Source organism: Sciurus carolinensis, chromosome 10, assembly GCF_902686445.1.
Source record: "Sciurus carolinensis chromosome 10, mSciCar1.2, whole genome shotgun sequence".
In the NCBI taxonomy this organism is placed as follows: Eukaryota; Metazoa; Chordata; class Mammalia; order Rodentia; family Sciuridae; genus Sciurus; species Sciurus carolinensis.
The window spans coordinates 26,844,337-26,862,359 of record NC_062222.1 but is presented as its reverse complement, the minus strand read 5'-3'; the positions used below and the strand labels follow the sequence as shown (position 1 = coordinate 26,862,359).

At 39.6% G+C, this 18,023-nt stretch overlaps 1 protein-coding gene across 6 annotated transcripts in view; it reads right to left on the bottom strand.

Annotated features, from left to right (window-relative positions):
* The window catches only part of Fhip1a (FHF complex subunit HOOK interacting protein 1A), a 233,038-nt gene that overhangs the window by 135,979 nt on the left and 79,036 nt on the right, over positions 1-18,023 (bottom strand). The gene's annotated exons all lie outside the window — the stretch shown is intronic.

Below are 18,023 nucleotides of genomic sequence, written 5' to 3'. Positions count from 1 at the left end.
TAGCATAATCTGTCCTACTTTATCAAAAGAGCCTTTTCAAGTCTGACTACTGATCCCTTCCATAGCTAACTCGAGGCAAACAAAATTGGTTTGCAGATGGTCTAGAGCTCGGAAGATTGTCAAACTGTTACACGTTTTTAGAAACCTCAAATTATTCAGTGCTAGCCACTGGGTATGAAAGGAGAGTTTTTCTGCTGTTGTTGTTATCAGTTTTTATTAATGCCCCTGAACAGCATACGATTTAGCTGTCAGTCCACGGCGTGCTGGTGCGACTAACGCCAGCCTGCTGTGTGCACGCCAGGGAAAGCCAGGGTTGTGTCATGTCCCGGCCGTGACACAGTCATTACATGGTTGGTGTCAGCCCACGTTTTCAATATAGTTAAAGAACTGACAAGACTGTTGCACTGAAGCATTTGTTTTACTAGACGAACTTCATATTCTTGTTCTGCAATTGGACTGGGCCCATTCTGTTTCTCTGCACTGTCCCTTACTTGTCCTAGAGGAAACAAGAGTTATAACTTCACTGAAGTCCCAGAGACGGGAAAACTAAATTCTCTGGCGAGCTCATTCCTTCCAGGTTCCCATTTGGTGGACTGCTTCTCCCCCAGCCCACAGGGGTGTACTAAGCTCCAAGGGCCTAAGTATTTCACTGTGACAATGCCAAACTTTGTGCCTTGGGGCAGATGCTAACCTTAAACCCTCTGTCCTCAGATTCCCAGTCAATTTAGTTCCTTCCCTCCATCCTTACTAGCTAGAATTCTACTCGGATTTGCTCGGAATGCAGAACAACAGGACCATCCCCTGTGTACATGAATCCCAACTACAGAGAATCCAAAGGGAAGTGTCTGCCACACTGGTCAGACGATTATATTTTCACAAACTATGAAGAGTCCAAAAAGACAAGTGCTGATATCAAGTCAGCCTCATCAACAGTAATGCAAATCCCACTGTTGTAACACCTTTCCATTTAGTGATTCTTCTCAAATATTTTTAAAGCATGTATCTACCCACATTTAACTGGAATAACATTTCTCAGGAAAAACCTTTGCAACTCACTTACCCGGAAGCATTTATGAGCAACAAGCCATGGTGCTTAAATTGGCCACTGATCATTTCCAAGTTGATTTTCCCCCTCTATAGCCTTGATAGGCAATTAGTAATACCAGCTCTGGAAGAACTCTGGGCTAGACTAACATGAGTGTGCCCTCCAGCAAGAACACTGGGGCCTCCCTCGGTGGTTCATTAAGCACTGTAAGTATTAAAGTAAATATTCTATGGAAAATCACGACTCCATCCTGAGATACTTCCTCAGACGGTGTATTAATCAGGATGCTGGAAGTTACAAGTGACAGAAACCCCATTCAAAGTTGCTTAGGCAAAATGGGAAATACATTACCTCCTCTAGATGGGAAGACAGAGTTTTGAGAGTTGGATAACTCAAAATGGAAGAAAACTAGAAAACTCTACTGTCAGGAAACTTGTTTGCTCTCACCCACTACCCACCTCAGCCTCTGTTACCCTGTGTGTCTGAGCCTAAAGGCTTCCCTCTCTTCTACTCCTTGTGCGCCCCTGTTGACTCAGGAAATAAGCTCCAGGCTATCATTTGTCCAGCATTTCCACTCTAAAAACAAAAATGCCTTACCCACTAGCTACATTGCAGAAGTCCAAGGGAACATTCCCGTTCGATCACATCATGGGCCTTTTCCTGAACACGTCACTACAGCCTGGAAGACCGGGATCTTCTTATTAGCCAGGCCAAGGTCTCATGCCCACTTTCATGGTTAGGAGTGAGAGGTAGGAAATAGGGAGTTGTAGATGAACATGATTATCATCATTACCAAAACCACAGGAGATGGGAAAGGAGTTACCAGGTGGAAAGGCTGCTATTACCAAGTGGCAATAGGAGCAGAACATCCTGGACAGTGATAATCACTAGGTACTATAATCACCACTGACCCCTTGCATACAAAGGTGAGGTGGCCATCTATTCAGGCGTGATTGCTAGACTTAAAATCTTTCAGAAGGGTAAGGCAACCTGCCAATCAGTGGATGACCACCATGAAGCATATTAATACAGTTTGAATAACTGAACTCTGAATGTTCACAAAAATAAAATAACCTTAAATTCTCCGCTGCTCAGTTCTTATCAAAACCTTATTTAAAAGAAATAGCATTCAAGGAAGGTCACATAAGGAGTTTGCTGTCCATCTAGAATTACTAGTTACCATTCCAACAGTCAGTTTGCTCTTTGTTTTTGTTGTTGTTGTTGTTGTTGTTGTTGTCGTTAGCAGAATTTGGTTTGACTTAGGTGTTAGCCTCTGCCTCGTATGACTCTGGGTTAACTCCACCTTCAAGGTTAAAACGTCTGATGGGTCCCTGCGAGGGGTTGGTGCAGGTAGTCTAATGAGGGGGTCTGGGGTAAGCTTCCCTGCTCCTATAAAGGAGACAGAATGGATGGAACTCTATACTCCTGGACACACTGCAGCCACTCTGCAATCTTGACAGTGGGCCGCCCGAGGAAAAATGCATTGAAGAAGAGGGGAAGAGAGAAAGCCTGTTGATGACAATGTAGAGATATCAAGCCAAATGGTCCTGAAATGCATCATAGAAATACCCATTAAGTGAGATAAAGTTCCTCACAGTTAAACTGAATTAGGGGTGTGATGCGCTGGCATTAGAAGTTGGAGATACGGCGAAAACTCTAGTTAACCCATCATGCTCAGGTTTGGATAGTAAATTGTTCATTTAAATAGTTAACCAATTGATAGAATGACAAAAAGTATATAAATGTTAATTTCATTACAACACATGAACATGCATTATGCATTCATCCACTAAAATTTTTATGCAGGAGGTGTTCTGTATGAGACTCTGCTGATTGGTATTACATACCTCCTATCTAGCATAAGACTCCCATTAATGCGTCCTTTCATCATTTTTCCAGTTTGGGTCTCTGAGTTTTGGGGGGGGGATTTTTTTTTTTTTTTTGGGTAGTACTGGGGATCAACTCAGGGGTGTGCTACCTCTGAGATACACCCCCAGTCTATTTTATTTTGTGAGACAGGGTCTCACTAAATTGCCAGGCTGGCCTTAAACCTGAGATCCTCCTGCCTCAGCCTCCTGAATCACTGGGATTACAGATGTGCATCACCACACCCAGCCAGTTTATGTCTCTTTAATATAGATTAACAATTTTAATGAAGAATTTAATGAAGAAATTTAATGAAGAAATGGCGACACTTTCTAAACAAGATGAACACAGAATCCTTACAGAACTTTTACAATTTTTCACAACAGTTTATAGCTGTGTCACCTGGGTAATTTTTTTAATTGACATATTCTCATCAAGTTTTTCTAAAGATTAAACTTGGTTTTCTGAGAAACATCTTCTTGCTCTCATATTTAACTGGTTTTTATCATGTTTAAATAAATTATTTAATTACAATACTAAGTACAACTTACACAAACACACAGTTGACCGCTGGTAAGCAAAATTCAACCGGAGGCAGCACAAGTGGCAGGTCCAGGGTAACAGCCAGGAGGCACTACTGTCCAGCGCACTGTGGGCAGAAGTCCTGCACACAGGGAGAGCGTGGAGAGCTGGATGATCAGGGAATCTAGGGAAGTCAAGGTCAACTGAAGAAGCGTCCACCCAGCAGCATGCTCAGTAAACATATTCTCCTGGTAATGTATTTTGATGAACAAAAGTTTTTAATTTCTATGAAGTCCAATTTATTTTTTCTTTTGTTGCTCATATATTCGGTGTCAAATCTAAGAATCCACAACCAAATTCAAGGTCATGAAGCTTTACCCCTGTATTTTCTTCTAAAAATTTTAACTCTGATGTATTTAGGTCTGTAATCCATTTTGATATAAAGGTTCTTCTGTATGTGGTTATCTAGTTGACCCAGCACCGCTTAATGAAGAAACAATTCTTTACCCATTAAATGTTCTTTTAACTCTTTTAAAAAGTGTCAGCTGATCATAAATTTCTGGACTCTCAATTCAATTCCATTGGTCCACATGTCTATCCTTATGCCAGTACCACGGTGTTTTGTTTCATCTTGTGGTGCTGGGGACCAGACCCAGGGTCTCGCACAGGCTGGGCAGGCACCATACCTCTGAGCTACACCTCCAGCCCTGCCACGCTGTTTAATCGCTGTGGCTTTGTAAAACACTTTCAAATCAAGAAGTGTAACTTCTGCAATTTTTTCCTACTTCTTCATTATTATTTTGACCTATCATGGCCCCCTTGCAATTAATTCCATATGAATTTGAAGATTGACCTTTTTTGTTCCTGGAAATTAAAAAAAAAAAAAAAGGGTCATTGAAATTTTGGTAAATATTGTATTGACTCTACAGATCACTTTGGGAAATACTATCAATAATGATATCAAGTCTTTCAATCCAGACAGGAAAATGTCTTTTTACTTATTTCAGTAATGTTCTCTAATTTCTATTGCACAAGTCTATCACCTCCTTATTTATTCCTAGATATTTTATTCTTTTGGGTGCTATTGTAAATAGAATTATTTTTCTTAATTTCCTTTTAAATTGCTTCGTTGCTGAAGTATAGAAACAAATGATTGCTAAATGTTGATCTTGTACCCTGCAACTTTGCTGAATTCATTTATTAGCTCTAACTGCTTTTGTGCATGTGAATTTGGGGTAATTTTCTATATTGAGAATTACGTCATTTGCAAACAGAATTAGTTTTTTTTTTTTCCTTTCCAATGTGGATGTCTTTGATTTCCTTTCCTTGTTTAATGGCTCTAGTTAAGACTTTCAGTATAATGCTCTTTAACCAGACATCCTTATCTTGTACCGGATCTTAGAGGGAATGTTTTCAGTCCATTGCCATTGAGCACAATGTCAGTTGTGAGTTTTTCACAAATTATCTTTATCCTTTTAAGGCAGTTCCATCCTATTCCTGGTTTTCTGGGTGTTTTAATCATGAAAGGGTATTGAATTTCGTCAAAAGCTTTTCCTTCATTTACTGAGATGATGTGGGATTTTGTCCCTAATAATGTGGTGAATTACATTGATTTTCCCTGTGGTTACATGGGGATTACAGTTAACATCCTCAATTTGTAACAATCTAGTTTGAACTGATGACAACTTAGCATCAACAGCATTCACGAATTCTGTCTTCATCCAGCTCTGACCCTACCCTGAATTTATACTGGGGTTGCCAAAAATTAAATTTTTATACACTATATGCCCCAATACAATTGATTTATAATTATTGCTTCAAGCATTTGTCTTTCAAATATATTTGTTCAAATAACTTCCATTATTGTACTTTTTGGCTCCAGAATTTCTAATTGGTTCTATTTTATAATCAGATTTCTTTGTTTATATTACTTGGTCATAGAGTGTTCTCCAGATTTTCTTTAGTTCTTTACCCTCGTTTCCTTAAGCACTTTCAGCAGACTTATACAATTACATGCAAAGTCTTCATCTAGTAAGTCTAATATTCAGGCTAAAAGATGGTGTCTGTCAGTTTCTTCCTTTCCTATGAATGGGCCATACGTTCCTGCTCTTTATATGCTTTGCAATTATTTCTTGTGGACTGGGTGTTCTAATAAGGGTTTCAAATACAGAACATATAATAATTCTTAAAATTCAACAATAAAAAGACAAACTATGCAATTCAAAAGAGGCAAAGGCGTGTGCTCCTGCTGTCCTCAAACATGGCTGGTGGCTAGAGGGACAAACAATGCTGGCTGCTTAGGAGGGAGTGGGATCATGCGGGCCATTAGTTGGGCCCTAACTGAGTCAGTCAGCGGGAATGGCAGCATGTTTGTTGTGATATTTCGATTTTCTTTTTCCCACCCAATGAATCAAGATGGATGCTACAGCTGGAACCATCGCTGACCCCAACCACGTAGGTTCTGGGTCAAGTGTCACTTCTGGACCCCTGAAGGAAGTAGGTTGGTTGGCTGGGCAACCACCTTGGCGTCCCTTCACCTCTGGGTTCCTCCTCTGCCAAGTTTTGAGTGATGAGGTGAAAACCATCATTTATGGTTGAAGAAATTAGCACAGGAATCAACCTTTCTTACAGACAGTGTTGTTTATCAGCAGCCCTTGGCCTGCTACTAGGAGGGGAGACATTTAAATGGATAGACGTTTTGCATTTAGTAATGCTGAAAAAAGGAGCACACAGACCTAATGTGGAAATAGCCATACGAACCTTAAAGATCACTTTGGGAACCCATTCTGTTTTTCTAGACACTTCACTAATCCTGTGACTTAAGGAATCCACCTCTGTGGTGACTTGTTTTGTCCTGTAGCATGTTGCAGCATTTAAGTGTCTCAATCTATAAATCTGTTTTCTGAATTCGTGTGATTGAAAGGACTAATCTCTGTTGGAGAGAATACTGATTGCTTACTGTATGCCTGTTACTGCACTAGGCCCAGAACTTAAGAAGTAAAAGTCATTTTACAGAAAAAATAAAATTTACAAAGTTAAAGTAACATGTTCACTTGATTAGATCAAGAATATTTTTTCCAAAGCTGGCTACTTAGGAGCACATCTTTGTCTTTGGACTATGTAAACCACAGTTATGGAAGACATGCATGAATGGTAACCTAAAAATGAGACATGAATTTACCAGGTGCGGTGGTGCACACCTGTAACATCAGCGACTTGGGAGGTTGAGGAGGAGGATTGTAAGTTCAAGACTAGTCTCAGCGATTTACAGAGGCCCTAAGCAACTTAGACCCTGTCTCAAAATTAAAAAAAGAAAAAAAGACTGGAGATATAGCATCCCTGGGTTCAATCCCCCATATAAAAAATTAAAATTTAAATTAAAAAAATTAAAGATAAAAATAAATTGTATTTCTTTTAAAATTTTTTTCTTAAAAATAAAAAGGGTTGGGATGAGGTACTTACCTTGGGCTCAATCCCCAATGCACCCCCCCCAAAAAAAAAACCAAAAAAGAGGCAAAGGACCTTAAATGACAATTCTCCAAAGGAGATACGTAAGTGGCCAACACACACATGAAAAAATGTTCAACATCATCAAAGAAACACAAATGGAAAACACAATGAGATCCCACTCCATACCTACCAGAATGCCTATAACAACAAAAAAAAAAATTTTAATTAAACAAATCAAAAAATAACAACTGTTGGCAAGGATATAGAGAAAAAGAAGCTCTTGAACATTGCTAGTTAGAGTATAAAACAATATAATCACTGTGAAAAAGTTTGGCAGTTCCTTATAAAGGTAAAACACAGAATTACCACATTACCCAGCAATTCTTCTTATAAACTAAAGGAACTGAATACAGCTATTCAAACAAATACTTATGAATGTATGTAAACGCATACTTCATGAATTTTCATAACAGCATGTTTCATAATAACCAAAAGATGGAAATGACCCAAATGTCCATCAATAGACAAATAAACAATGGTTAGCTGGGTGTGGTGTTGCACACCAGTAATCCCAGCAACTTGGGATGCTGAAGCAGGAGGATCATAGGTCCAAGGTCAGCCTGGGCAACTTAGCAAGACACAGTCTCAAAAGAAAAAGTGCTGAGGCTGTAACTTGGTGGTAAAGCACCCTTGGATTCAAACCCAATATTGCAAAAAAAAAAAAAAAGTGATATATACATCTGGTGGAATATTATTCAGACATAAAAAGGAATGAGGTATTGATAAATGTTTTGTAACTTAAATGAACTTCAAAAACATGATGCTAAGTGAAATAAGCAGACACAAATGGTCATTTTATGTAAAATATCCAGAATAGGCAGATCCATAGACACAGAAAGCAGATCTGTGGATGCCAGGGGACTAGGGGAAGAGAGAATGGACAGGGACCATTTAAAGGGCACAGGGATTCTTGAGGAGAGATGAAAAGTTTTGAAATTGGGGGCAGCAGGTGCACAAAATTATAAATTACTAAATGCCTATGAGTTTTACATCTTAGCGAGTGGCTCACTGCACACTATGTAAATTTTACCTCAACCAAAAAAGGAAAGAGAAAACTTCTGTCACTTAAACTGTATCTCTAAGTCAACCCTAAGCATCAGAGCTTCACGCTTCAACCTTGCTGCTTTACATTCTGAAAGGATGACTTCTACTAAACTGTCCTCTGACGTCGTGAGCTCAGCTTGAACTGAGGACGCTATGTGAAGAGACCATCTCACCGCTGATGGAGGGAGGTTGGGGAGAGAACATGCTCTCTCTGGTCACCCACTGCCCTCTGCTCAAGGACCCTCAAAAGGAATTTTTCTCATGCCCCAATTCCTTAAAAGGCTCCTTGACTAGTGTGTTTTTACAAGCTCAAGATGCTGTGTGTCCAGAAAATGGGTGGATCAGAGGCATTTGGGGGAGCTGCCCTAGCCACGCCGCCTTCCACTGGCTGCACGTTTGATATTGCTGGGGAAGACAGACACAGGGCGGCCAGCGAACTGTGACTCGGGTAGCCCGACTTAGAAAGAATGAACTGAATCTGATCACTTCCTTCTCAAGTGTTTGGATACTAAGAGAAATCAGAACAAGTAAATGAAACTAAGCCACACTAATAGCAGAAGACCAGAACAAGGTCCTCGAACTCTGGAGCTAAGGCTTGTACCTTGGAAAACACATAACTGCACTCAAAAACGGGTATGATGAGACAAAAAAACACACTTGCACATAACACATAAGTCAAAGAAGAAATTCCAAGGAAAAAATTTAAAGATTTTGAACTAATAAAACCAAAAAAGACATCGAAATTTGAGATACAGTAAAAGTACTGCTTAGGAGGAAATGTATATCTTTGGATGCACACATTAGAAAGGAAATATCTAAAATCAATAACCTAAGCTTTGACCTCAGGAAACCGTAAAGAGAAGAACAAATTAGATCCTAAGTAAACAGAAGAAAAACTAGAGTAGAAATCAATGAATTGAAAGAGGAAATTAACTGAGAAAGTCAACTAAACCAGGAGCTACTTCTCTGAAAAGATCAATTAAACTGATCATTCTTTATCCAGGTTAACTAAGACAAAAGGACAGAAAATTCAAATGACTAATATTAGAAATGAAGGTCGTGCCATCACCACTGACTCCTGGGACACCACTACAATAATAAAGGGATGATCATAGCACAGCTCAAGTCCCTGAACTTACTGTATCATAATTGACGACTGCCTTCCTACTGCATAGCACTGAAGAAATCAAGTGAGAAAAAAATACACAAAAGTACATCAAATTATATTGTTACCTCAATTGTGGAAGCATTCATTTAATTAACACTGGCTGCCCTCAGTGACCAGATCTCTGAGAGTTCACAGAATCAAAGCAAAAGGTTCAATCTTGGATTTGGTTTCCATGTCATGCTGGTATTAATGGCAACAGACTGCGGCTACAAGCCTCAGAAGCCACCTCGATGCGCAGGCACGATGAGGACCTGACACAGACCGCCTGAGAGATGATTTCCAGGTTCAGCTTCTGGAGACAGCAGCAGGACCCCACATCTCTCAGAACCACTAAGTACGTGACAATATCGCCATCCTACATTCCTGTGGAAGATGCATTTATTTTCCAAAGTTTTCTGGCAGACCTTTTTACAAGAACCTATTACCTAGCTACCAATTCATTTGGGGGGGGGGAGGAAAATGGATACATACTCCCCAAAATTCATTACCCATGAGATATGTTGCAGTTAATGGTAACCAATCAAACTTTTCTTCTCCTGTAGAAAAACAACTGTATCAATAACCAGACTGAGGATCAACAGGGCATCTGCTTCATCTTTGGAAAAAAAAAAAAAATCAACTGGGGGGGCTGGTGCAGCTGGTGGTAGAACTGGCGGGGCTGCGCAAGCCCTGGGTTCCATCCCCGCACAGTAAAAGGAGAAAACGAACCAACCAGCAAAGCGCCGCTTAGATTTCAGGTGTGCCTAAAGAAAAACCTTTCTCAAAGAACCTGTATTTTTATTTAGAAAAAGAAATCCATAGTCTCTCTCCTTAATTTGTTTTCTACCATAATTACATTGGTGTATATAGTGCATACACACATTAACACAGTTGCACTTGATTATAAACACACATACGAAAAATAGAGGCTATTTTGAAGATAAATATAAAGATAAAGCTTTAAGAACCTCCCTTGACATTTTAGGAAAGTAAAACACTTTCACTTGGAAGTGTTTCTTTCCATCTAAATAACACAAGTATAGCTATTAAAAATTCATAATCTTCTGAACTTGTATCTACTGACCCAACTGAAGGAAAACTGCCCCCTCCACATACAGCCACTTTATTTTATTAAATAATCTAAATGTGGTGTTTATATTGCTATATTGCTGCTGATACCACTGAAACTTAAATTCTGTGTGTTTTGTTATCCACACCAAAAGTAAACTCCACAGGGGGCTTCATTCCTATGCTCTTCAGCAAATCAATATTTGCCCAGTGAAACTTGAATTTAACTGAGTGCCACTTTAACCGGTACCCAACAGCCCCCACAAGCCAGGGCGGTGGCAGTACGCTTTCCAGTGCCTAGGCAGTTTCTGTCAGCTAAAAATACTTTGAACATAAAGGCATACACTGGTGTGTCCATGGTGAACAACCTATTTGAGAAATACATAATTTAACACCTCTGACAATTTCATTTATCTTTCTGACTTAAGGTATTTCAAAGAACTTGGTTTAGATTTTTCTTTCTGGAAATGTCTGAACATACTTACTTGGAGACCCTAAAATCATCTTTGGCTAGTTTGGTCCTTAACTCCAAGGCCACAGTGAATACCACTAATACCAACTGAGGTGTCAACAGCAGTTACAGTGTGGCCTGTACTGCTTTAAATACTTTACATGTAAACCAAAAGAGTCCTCAAAACAATCCTATGAAGCAGGTATCCTATTACTTTCCCTGTTTTACAGTTTGGGAAACTGAGGTGGAGTTGCCCCATACCTGCCCCAAACGACGTGGGGCAAAGCCAGGATTCCACCCCAAGCAGATGTTTCCCAAAGTCCATACCCCTCTTTTTATAGTATTTCTTAGGTCCCTGAGTATGTCAATGTTTCTTTAACTGAAAGGATTTTACTTGAAGAGAATGGATGATCTCAATCCAATCCAGGGGCAGGGGTGGGGACAGATCTTTCTTTGTCAATTACTAACAAATAATAAATTAGTAGGTTCTACCCCATTACTTAACAGATAGTTGTCTCTTTTATTGAGTTGCTTGCATATCAAATGATCCTTTTGGAACCTAAAAAAATGAAGAGTGGCCATAAAGTTTCCTTTGCTGCTAATTAAAAATCTCTATGTGTGGCTCCCTCATTTCTCTGCATAAATTTTTAAATTTCTCCATGTCCTCCTGGACATTTCTGTATTGGCAATTACAAGTCATTAAAGCAGTCTCTTGAAATGATCTCATAGTGGCCATAAATTACCTTTGCAAAGATTCTACCTGAATATAGTCAAACCTATCAATGCTCTAATGACTTCCAATCATCAAAATGAAAGCTTTCCACCTTGCAGAAATAGAGCAAGCAATTATGAAATTCATCTGGAAGAATAAAAAACCTAGAATAGCTAAAGCAATCCTCAGTAGCAAGAGCAAAGCAGGGGGTATTGCAATACCAGATCTTCAACTCTACTACAAAGCAATAGTAACAAAAACAGCATGGTATTGGTACCAAAATAGTCAGGTAGATCAATGGTACAGAATAGAGGACATGGACACAAACCCAAATAAATACAATTTTCTCATACTAGACAAAGGTTCCAAAAATATGCAATGGAGAAAAGATAGCCTCTTCAACAAATGGTGCTGGGAAAACTAGAAAACCATATGCAATAGAATGAAATTGAACCCCTATCTCTCACCCTACACAAAACTCAACTCAAAATGGATCAAGGACTTCAGAATCAGACCAGAGACCCTGCATCTTATAGAAGAAAAAGTAGGTCCAAATCTTCAACTTGTTGGCTTAGGATCAGACTTCCTTAACAGGACTCCCATAGCACAAGAAATAAAAGCAAGAATCAACAACTGGGATAGATTCAAACTTAAAAGCTTTCTCTCAGCAAAGGAAACTATCAGAAATGTGAAGAGAGAGCCTACAGAGTGGGAGAATATCTTTGCCAACCATACCTCAGATAGAGCGCTAATTTCCAGAATCTATAAAGAACTCAAAAAACTCTACACGAAGAATACAAATAATCCAATCAACAAATGGGCTAAGGAAATGAACAGACACTTCACAGAAGAAGATATACAAGTAATCAACAGATATATGAAAAAATGTTCAACATCCCTAGTAATAAGGGAAATGCAAATCAAAACTACCCTAAGATTTCATCTCACCCCAATTAGAATGGCGATTATCAAGAATACAAGCAACAATAGGTGTTGGCGAGGATGTGGTGAAAAAGGAACACTCATACATTGCTGGTGGGGTTGCAAATTAGTACAGCCACTCTGGAAAGCAGTGTGGAGATTCCTCAGAAAGCTTGGAATGGAAACACCATTTGACCCAGCTATCCCACTCCTTGGCCTATACCCAAAGGACTTAAAATCAGCATACTACAGAGATACAGCCACATCAATGTTCATAGCTGCTCAATTCACCATAGCCAGATTGTGGAACCAACCTAGATGCCCTTCAGTTGATGAATGGATAAAGAAACTGTGGCATATATATACAATGGAATATTACTCCGCAATGAAGAATGATAAAATTATGGCATTTGTAGGCAAATGGATGAAATTGGAGAATATCATGCTAAGTGAGATAAGCCAATCTCAAAAAACTAAAGGACGAATGATCTCGCTGATAAGCGGATGAGGACATATAATGGGGGTGGGAGGGGTTAGCATTAGGTTTAGGGTTAGGTTTAGGGTTAGGGATAAGGAGAGCAGTAAGAATGAAGGAAAGAAGGACTGTATAGAGGGAAAAGAGGGGTGGGAGGGGTGGGGGGAAGGAAAAAAAAATAAACATCATTGCCCTATGTAAATGTAAAAAAAAAAAAAAAAAAAAAAAAAAAATGAAAGCTTTCCAGAAGAAAACAGAGGGAAAATTAAACTCTAAAAGGAGAACAGAGAGGAATGCAGAGCCAAGTTCCAGTTGGCATGCACAAAGACTCCATGGTCACTCTGTAACTGTGCTTACTTTATAAAGTCACATTTCAAAACATGGCCCAAGAAAATTAGGACCTTAAGGAAAACTCTGGGTGTAGAACCTCCAGGAACACCAGCTGGGGTGGTTCAGTCGGCCAGGCAGGACTTGTACTGAGCACAGTTGGATTGGGGGGGTGGGGGGGCAAGATCCACAGGTAAGCAGGTAAGCCCCAGGAGGCAGAGTTTCCTACCCAGAGAAGGAAGTGGAAGTTGATACTAAAGTCACATAGGCAGAATAGGCACTAGGCTCCAGTTCTTAGGAAGTAAGCCGGCAGAAGAAAAGCAGATCTTGGCTGGGCACATAGTCCATACCTGTAATCCAGCAACTGGGGAGACAAAGACAGAAGGATCACAAGTTCATGGCCAGCCTTGGCAACTTAGTGAGAACCTTCTGCAACTTAGCAAGACTCTGTCTCAAAAAATAAACTAAAAAGGATAGGGAAGTAGTTCACTGGTAAAAGCAACCCAGGGTTCAATCCCCAGTACTAAAAAAAATAAGAAAGAAAATATGGTCTGGGGCCCAGGTACTCAAGAAGAGCAGGTCAGATGACAACTTTGAAATCCTTCCTGTCTTCAGCTTTCCTTTGTTTCTAAACCACAGTAAGCATCACTGACCTCATTAACTCCCACCCCAAAATGTAAGTCTGCATTTTCAGGCCTACATGCACTCTCATCTCTCCCACCAAATCTCTAAATAGGAACCAGGAAAATTACAGTTATCACTTCTATTTATTACTTAATAACTGCCTGAATCTGTCTAAACAAGCTCACACATTTGCTTAACATTTTTTAATTATTTTTTTAGTTGTAGATGGACATAGTACCTTTACTTTATTTTTATGCAGTGCTGAGGATCGAACCCAGGGCCTCACATATGCTAAGCATGTGCTCTACCACTAAGCCACAGCCCCACTTGTTAACTTTTTACTTTGAGGATGGTAAGGCTTCATCTTTTAGTGAAGCTACCAATGGGTAGGAAATACATTAGGGAGGAAGGGAGCTTGATTATGAAAAGCTCTGGATGGACAGTAGACATTATTTCACTTTTAAGGATACCAGAACCAAACAGCACAGCCTCCCCTATGCACACTGTCCTCCCCTACTCATTAAGAAATACATTTTTTTTTGGTACTAGAAATTGGATCCACAGTGTTGCACATGCCATGTGTGAGCTGTACCACTGAGCTACATACCCAGTCCCATGGACCAAAGCTGGCCAGCCACCTCTATTTTTTTTTTTTTTTAAATGGCCCACCAGCTAAGAATAGTTTTTGCATTTTAAAATGGCTGAATAAATAAAAAGACACAGAAAAATAGGCACAGAAAGTATATATACATATGTATGTATGTATGTATGTTGCAAAGCCTAAAATATTTTTAAAATATACTTACAAATGGCCTCTTGCAAGTCCTTGAGACAACTGTTCTTAGGACATATTTGTACTGGCTGGTCCCCCCTTCCCTATCAAACAGTGGAAGCCCAGAAGGGAAGAGGGTTGCTGCAGAGTCCTCTGTAGAAGTGACCCCTAAATTTATACATGTACCAAACACCACAGCTCAGGGTTTCTCAACCTCTGCATTATTGACATTGTTAAATTTAAAAAATTCAGACACCTCACTAAACTGATTTAGCAGGACTCTTGCTGAAGCTTGGCTGGCAGGCTGAAGGCAGGATGGGGCAGCCACCATCAAGACCAGGTCAAGAAAAGGAAGCAGAGGAGCCCAACTCAAATGTGAAAGTTAACATTTTGGATCATATAGTTCTCTGTTGGGGGATTATTCTGCCTGTCTAAGGAGGTTGAGCAACATATTGGCCTCTGCCCAGCAACTGCCAACAGCACGCACATGCGTGCATGTATACACACAAACACGCACACACACACACACACACACAAGTTGTGACAATCAAAAAAGCCTCGAGACACTGGCAAATATCCCCTGGAAGCAAACTCTGCCCTGGTTGAGGACCACTGGTTTAGGTCAGGGGCCAGCCAGCTTTTTCGGCAATAAGTCACACAGAAAAGACTTTTGGCTTTGCAATATGCAAGCACTTTCTGGGCCTATTCTTCTCTGTTCCTCCTTTTTGTTTCAATCATGTAAAAATGTAATAACTTTTCTGAGCTAGTGGGCCGTTAAAAAAGAAAGTAGGGATGGCTGGCCAGATTTGGTCCATGGGCAAAAATTTGTCACACTCTATTTTAGAGCAAGTACACTTTTCAAATAGGTATCAATGGCATACAGATAATATCATACTTGACAAAATATGCATTTATTAAATTATTATAGAGTTCTAGTACCTTTCTATCAATATTGTTTTCTCACCTGAGGGATGACAGAATAAGAGGCAAAACCCTGAGGCACTGCACAGCATGCTCATTTGCTCCTTAGAGCAACACTGCTCTAAAGTGTTCCCACAAATCTGCCCTTTTGCCCATAAATCCTACACCTAGCATTCTTGTTCTTAAACACCAAAATTCCCAGCTACATTTCTGATTTAGGGACTTGGTTTTGCCATTGCTATTGCTTTTATTTGACAATATTTTGGTTTATATTTAACACATTCCTATTCTCTCTCTTTATCTAACATTCTGGAATGCATTTCTAAAATTAATCTATTCCTGGCTACAGAGCCTGAATGAAATAGGCCATTGGGACGCCTTATCTTCCTTAGGGGCCAGTCACATAAAACCCACCAGAATTCTCCCAGCTTGTGCTTCTATATTAATAACAGGATCACGCTGGGAACGATGCCATGCTGAATCTCACCGTGAGACTTCGTAAGGTGTGCACAGCACAGCTTCTGTGTGCGAGAATTTCAGCTCTGTGCTCTTTTGTTTTCAACAGCTTCAATAAATGCCATGGGGGCACGTGGGGAGAAACCAGAAACTTTTATTTCAATGTAACAGATTCCAAAAGGTAAAGTCTGAATTATGGGGCATGGGGAGAGAGAAAGTAACTAAACCAATGCAGGAAAACATGTCTAACATGCAGCTCGCAAATCATATATATTTGCTACAGGCTTATTCTTTTTTGATGAAAATATCCATACTAAAACTTCAGCTTTTGTTGTGTGTGATGGCAAATGGCTGTAGTCCCAGCTCTCAGGAGACTGTGCAGAGGATGACGTGAGCCCAGGAGTCTGGACCAGCCTGCAAGATCCCAACACACCCAAACCCAACTCAGTTCTGATACTGAGACCCTCAATAGCAAAGCAACAGCTGATCATCAGAACGGCAGACATACTTTTTATTAACTTAACTCATTTTTAAATCATAAAACCAATATATAGGTACTGCAATAAAGTATAGAAAATATATGATAGTAAAAATCACTCATAGCACCATATGAGATAAACTATTTTTAAAGCTTTAATATCTTTCTTTCTAGTCCTTTTTCTATACTTTCTAAAAACTGCATCAACTTTATATAATCAAGAGCATATATGTGTATGTGTGTACATACACAAAGTTGATTTTTACTTCTTCCATTTACTAGTATATCCTGAGTATTATCCCAAGTCATTAAATTCTCCCCAAATCCAATCTTAATAGTAGTTCATTCTCCACTATAACCCTTCCCTGATTATTGAACTCAGCTTATTCCAATTCTTAACTATCAGAAATGCTCTTCAATGAACAACTTAATACATATAATTCTGTTTTGGGTTTCTGACTTTTTATGATGGATTTGTACAAGAAGAATGACCAGAAGAAATTACAGATTCCTTTCCTTACTTCTTGACATGTATTATCAAATCTTTTTCTAAGTGTTCTAGCCCCTTACCCTGCCACCAGCATATTCTGGGGTACATTTCAATGAGACCTTAAGAAGCTAGATCCTTAAACCAATAAGTACAAATATCCAGAAAAATAATATTCATAAAAGTCATCATTTAGATTTTGTTAGATGCCTAAAATAGCCAACTTGTTAACTGTATAAAAAATGATTAGAAATCAGGAGCTGAGGCTATAGCTCAGTGGTAAGTGCTTACCCAGCATGTGTGAGGCACTGGGTTCGATCTTTAGCACCACATTAAAATAAACAAATAAAATAAAGGCATTCTGTCCATCTACAACTACAAAAAAAATTTTTTTAATGATTATAAACCAAAAAAAGGAAAAAAAGGGGGATAGCTTCCAAAAATCTGTTCTCAAAGAAGTAAAGGATAGAATGGAAAGATGATTTAATAGGTAGGGGGCGCAGTTGAATAGGAACAATAACTGCTAATGTTCTATAGAGCACAGTAGGATTATAATGATTAATAACAATTAACTGAGCATTTCAAAGTAGCTAGTAGAATAGATTTTGAATGTTTCCAACAGAAAGAAAGGATAAATGTCTGAAGTGATGGATCTGATCATTACAAACTGCATACATGAACTGAAACTGGCTGGGGTGTAGCTCAGTGGCAGCATGTGCAAGGCCCATCAGCAGCTGCAAAAAAAAAAAAAAAAAGGAAGAAAGGAAACAGGTAGGCAGGCAGGCAGGCTGGTCAGTCGCACCGTGCCCAGAACACGTGTACAATTATGGGGTCGATTAAAAATCAAAATAGATATTTTAAAAGGTAGCTTCCTTTCAAATCCATAAATGCATTTTTGTGTAAAGAAAAAAAAAGGTGCTAACATTCTTATCTGCAAACTACTCACTAAAGCCACCTGGGAGCACAGGCTGGAAATCATCCCGACCGATGTTGTAGAAACGCTGGTTACCACTCCCTATGGAGTCTCTCCTGGCTTATCAACAGACCCAACCTTGCAGCGCACAGCCAAGAGCCAGACAAAAACCTCTACCTCCTCGACCCCTGTGGCCAGAAGTGAGGAGCAATGCCCTCCGCCTGGGGAGGACAGGGAAATCACTTAAGGCCTTTCAGGAGAGCTCCAGAGAGACCGTGGGGCAG